This window comes from Glycine soja, unplaced genomic scaffold, assembly GCF_004193775.1.
Source record: "Glycine soja cultivar W05 unplaced genomic scaffold, ASM419377v2 tig00027424_1_pilon, whole genome shotgun sequence".
NCBI classification, from domain to species: domain Eukaryota; kingdom Viridiplantae; phylum Streptophyta; class Magnoliopsida; order Fabales; family Fabaceae; genus Glycine; species Glycine soja.
The window spans coordinates 70,573-76,572 of NW_021143813.1; positions in this window are offsets into that span (position 1 = coordinate 70,573).

Sequence of the window (6,000 nt, forward strand, 5' to 3'; positions counted from 1 at the left end):
TATTAAAAAAAAATAAGAAAATAAAAAGAAGTAAAGATAAAAATTAAACATGAAGAGTAGAACCAAGAGTTTCATCATTCTTGTGCCATTTAAGATCTTATTCACTCAACTTTATTGCTTTTCTTTTTCTTTTTTTGAATTTTTTTTTTTCGATTTTTTTTTTTTTTAGCCTTTGAGAAACAACATTTCATTCAGCATGTCCAACATTTAACCAATATACAATGTACATCAAGTATGGCCCAAAATACATCATGAAGCATAGCCAACAAAACAAGTTGTCCAATGAAACAAAAAACCCCCACACTTATTCCCAAAACAATTCCAAAGCTCCAAAATTCCTTAAGGATATGGTAATATCATGGTTTTTCACTTAAGGCTTGTAGTGAGCTTCAAAACAAGGAAAGGGAAACAAGGCTCAAAAGGGCTATCAAAGGAATTAATTCAAGGTAAGTCCATTTGGCTAGAAGCTTATAAGAACAAAATTGCCTTAATCATTTCCAAATATGCATGTGAATTAGGACGCATCAACAAGAATCAAGCCAAGGCTATTGTGCAAGCAATCAATGGGGCAAAACACACCAAATGATTATAATGATGGATGGCTCAAATTCTCACAAAGGTAAAATCATCACTTTCAAATTGAGCTTTCAAAACTATCATGACATGTAGAGAAGAATCAAGGATTTCAAGTCACAAAATGTCAAGAACTTTTATTTTCAAAACAATTACCCATTTCTTGAACATATCCTATAATTCAAAGAAAAACATGCAAAGTCGTACGTGCACATGAAATTGACCCAAACTATTAAACTGAAAATCCAACGAAACTAACAACATTAACAAATTAACACAACTAACAAATTAACAAAACCAACAAAACTAGCAAAACCAAAGAACACTCCCCCCCATACTTAAACAACACATTGTCCTCAATGTAGCACAATTAAAAGATTAAAAACAATTAAATCATCAAAGAGAATCGGACAAGTGTAATAAAAGCAAAGAAGGAGATAGGAAAAGAAAAACTCCCTAAGTCATGGTGGAGGAAGAGTAGGGTGGAGTAAGGAAGTCTCTTCCACCACTACGTCCACTAAAGAAGGGTTCGTGAGGAATGGCTTAAGTCGATGTCCGTTGACCTTGAAGCTCTTGTTTGTGGAGTCGCTTTTGATCTCAACTGTACCATAAGGAAAAACATTAGTAACAACAAAAGGACCAATTCACTTAGACCTCAACTTACCACTCATGAGTCCAAGCCTAGAATTATACAATAACACTTTTTGCCCAACCACGAAGTCTTTTTTAACTATCATGCTATCATGGAACTTCTTGGTCTTTTCTTTGTAGAACTTGGCATTCTCGTAGGCTTCTAGGCGGATTTCATCTAACTCACTCAGTTGCAACTTCCTTTCCTCGCCAGCTTGATCCATAGAGAAGTTGCAAGTCTTCACTGCCCAGTATGCTTTGTGCTCAATTTCCACTGGAAGATGACATGCCTTTCCAAAGACAACCCGATAAGGAGACATTCCTATGGGTGCTTTGTAGGCAGTCCGATGTGCCCAGAGAGCATCATCAAGCCTAGTACTCCAATCTTTCCTGCTTGGCTGCACAATCTTCTCTAGAATTCTCTTGATTTCCCTGTTAGAAATTTATGCCTGTCCATTAGTCTGGGGGTGGTATGGTGTGGATACCCTGTGTACCACCCCGTACTTTTTAAGCAGGGCATGCATTGTCCTGTTGCAAAAATGGGTTCCTTGATCACTAACAATTGCTTTAGGTACTCCAAACCTGCAAAACAGATTAGACCTGACAAAGTCTGCGACAACTTTAGCATCATTAGTTCTAGTGGGCTTGGCTTCCACCCATTTTGAAACATAATCAACTGCAAGGAGAATATAAACATAACCAAAAGAGACAGGAAAAGGACCCATGAAATCTATACCCCAGACATCAAACACCTCACAGAATAGCATAGGTTGCTGAGGCATTTGTTGTCGCCATGTAAGTGTATTTCCTGCTCTCTGACACTGCTCACAAGTGCTGCAGATCTTCCATGCATCTTTAAAGATGGTGGGCCAATAAAAACCACAATCAAGCACTTTGCGAGCTGTCCTTTGAACACCCAGATGACCTCCCGGGGCAGAAGAATGACAGAACTGCAGGACTGAGTCAGTCTCATGATCTGGAATGCACCGTCGAATGACCTGATCACTGCACAATTTCCACAAGTAGGGGTCATCCCAAATAAAATGCTTAGCATCACTTTTAATCTTATCTTTTTGGGCCTTAGATGCTAAGGGAGGAAAAATAGAGGCAACTAAATAATTGACAATGTTAGCAAACCAGGGAGTAGAAAGAGAGTCAGAAATACTATACAATATATACAAATGATCATCCGGGAAATCATCCCGAATAGGTGAATCTGCATCAGAGACACGTTCGATCCGACTCAAATGATCAGCAACTAGATTTTGTGCTCCGCTCCTATCACGGATCTCCAAGTCAAACTCTTGGAGCCAGAGCATCCATCGGATCAACCTAGGCTTAGAATCAGCCTTCTTCAACAAGTACTTTAGAGCTGCATGGTCAGTATAAACAATAATGCGAGTACCAAGCAAATAAGATCGAAATTTTTCAAGAGCAAAAACTATGACTAGAAGCTCTTTCTCAGTAGTAGTATAATTTGCTTGGGCAGCATCTAAAGTCCTAGAAGCATAATATATCACCCTGGGCAATTTATCAATTTTCTGAGCAAGGACAGCTCCCAATGCATAATTTGATGCATCACACATAAGCTCAAAAGGGGCTGTCCAATCGGGTGCCTGGATGATGGGGGTGGTAGTCAACGCTCTTTTGAGGCAATCAAAAGCCTCTTTGCATCTGTCATTAAAGTCAAACTCCACCTCCTTTTGCAACAAGTTGGACAGTGGAAGGGCTACTTTGCTAAAATCCCTTATAAAGCGCCTGTAGAATCCTGCATGACCAAGAAAAGATCGCACCTCTCGCACACAAGAGGGGTAAGGCAATTGTGAAATAACAGAAATTTTTGTAGGATCTACTTCAATACCCTTATTGGAAATAATGTGGCCTAAAACTATACCTTGCTCAACCATAAAATGACATTTTTCAAAATTTAGAACAAGGTTAGTTTCAATGCATCTATTCAAAACTTTTTCCAAACTATTCAAACAACCATCAAAAGAGGATCCATATACAGTGAAATCATCCATAAACACCTCTATGCAATTTTCTAAAAAATCACTGAAAATACTAATCATGCACCGCTGGAAGGTACCAAGGGCATTGCACAGGCCGAAAGGCATCCTCCTATAAGCAAAAGTGCCGAAGGGGCAGGTGAATGTGGTCTTTTCCTGATCCTCAGGAGCAATAGTAATTTGCATATAACCAGAAAAACCATCAAGGAAACAGTAGTGGGATTTACCTGCCAGGCGTTCAAGCATCTGGTCAATGAATGACAGGGGAAAATTGTCCTTTTTGGTAACCTGGTTCAGCCTCCTATAGTCAATGCAGACTCTCCAACTGTTCTGCACCCGAGTAGGAATCAACTCCTCCTTCTCATTTCTGATCACTGTGAGGCCAGTCTTTTTCGGGACTACCTGGACGGGACTCACCCATTGGCTGTCGGAGATAGGATAAATGATTCCAGCTTGCAAAAGCTTGGTTATCTCCTTCTTCACTACATCAAGAATCACCGGGTTGAGTCTTCTCTGTGGCTGTCTTACTGGTTTAGCTCCATCCTCTAAATTTATTCGATGCCTACATGTGGATGGGCTAATACCAGGAATGTCCGCCAGGGTCCAGCCTATAGCCTTCTTATGCTTCTTGAGAACTGACAACAACTTCTCCTCTTGCTCATCAGCAAGGGAGGCAGATATAATCACTGGAAAACTCTTGCTATCATCCAAGTAAGCGTATTTTAAATTTGATGGCAGAGGCTTCAATTCTGGTGTGGTCGGCTGGACAGTGGTAGAAGGAGATGGTTTCTCAGCCTTTACCTCATAAAGAAAGTCAGAGGTATGTGTACTTCCTGAAACATGATTAGTCCTATCTGACTCTATAAAATCAATCTCAAGAGGTAAAACACCACCACCAGGCATGCAATCAATATCACTCTCAGATTCACTCTCAGCATCAAATTCAGACATATGATCAAGTACAATTTCTGACTCAATGCATGAAGAGTGAGAGGCATGCAGATTAGAATAAAGATCAGTCATGTATTCATCAACAACATGGTCAATTATTTCAGCACGAAATACAGAAAGATCTTCAGATGGGTATTTCATAGCATCCAGAATATTAAAATGAACAGTTATATCACCAAACTCCATGGACAGTGTGCCTGCATAAACATCTATCTTAGTTCTAGCAGTTTTCATAAAGGGTCTGCCTAGAATGATGGGAACTGATCCTTGAGAAAATCCATCTTCCATATTCAAGATATAAAAATCAACAGGGAAAATCAGTTCACCAACTCTAACTAAGACATCTTCTATGAAACCAACAGGATAGGCAACACTTCTATTAGCTAAATGAATTACCACATCAGTTGACTGCAAGGGACCTAGAGATAGAGAATTAAAAATCGACAGAGGCATAACACTAACAGAGGCTCCTAAATCTAGCATGGCATTGTCAAACTTACTATTCCCTATAATACAAGGTATGCTGAATGTACCTGGATCTTTGCATTTTTCAGGAATTTGAGGAACGGATTTACCAATCAATGCGGAGACATTTCTGCCCATGCTAATTCGTTCACTTCCTTTAAGCTTCCGCTTATTAGTGCACAACTCCTTCAAGAATTTGGCATATCTTGGAATTTTCTTTATTGCATCCAACAGAGGTATGTTTACCTCTACTTTTCTAAACGTTTCCAAGATCTCTTTCTCTACCTCTTCCATTTTTTTGTTGGAAACTGCTCTTGGAGGGAATGGAAGAGGGGGAATGTGCTGCTTCTGCAAATCAGAATTACCTGTGGAAGAAGATTCACCTGCACAGAAATTGTTAGGTAGATTTTTGTCATCACCTTTTTCTGGAATAGAGTGAAGTTTGGCAGGTTCATTTGCAGATGAGGAAGGTGCTACGGGTTGAGGTCCTTGACACTGCTTTCCCGACCTCAATGAAATGGCACTGACATTTTTGGGATTTTGGACAGCTTGTGAAGGCAGCTTGTCAGAATTCTGGGACTGTTGTTGATTCAATTGGGTAGCTAATTGTCCCATCTGATTGGTTAAGCTCTGAATGGAGGCTCTGGTCTCTTGCTGAAACTGCATGTTCTGCATAGTCATTTGCCTCACAAGTTCTTCGAGGGAAGGTTGTGGAGGGGCCTCAACTGTTGGCTGTTTCTGGGGTTGTTGCTGTTGTTGGATTGGTGGAGGAATGTATGGTCTACTTGGGCCAGCAGCATTTTGGAAGGAAGGAGCAGGCTGCTGTTGTTGTTGCTGAGGGCTGGACCATCTGAGGTTAGGGTGATTCCTCCATCCAGGGTTGTATCTGTTGCTGGAAAGGTCATAATTGCTCTGCTGTGGTTGATTTTGCTGCTGAGGTTGAGGAGGTCTATTGTAAATATTTGCAGCATAAGCTTCAGGCTGCTCAATTGCTCCAGGTTGCTGCATGGAAGGGCAAAGGTCTGTATGGTGGTCAGCAGAGGAGCACAAACCACAAACCCTTGCGACAGGTACAGATTTCTGATTCAAGGCCAGCTGGGTAACCAAGTTGACCAACGCATCCAGTTTTCCTTCAAGCTTCTTAGTTTTAGATGATGCAGATGGGTTTGTAGCTACCTCATGCACTCCTCTAATGACTATGGCATCATTTCTGGCGCTAAACTGCTGGGATTTGGAGGCCATCTTCTCAATTAAATTTCTGGCTTCAGCAGGAGTCATGTCTCCAAGGGCTCCACCACTGGCAGCATCTATCATACTTCTCTCCATATTACTGAGTCCTTCATAAAAATATTGGAGAAGAAGTTGTTCTGAA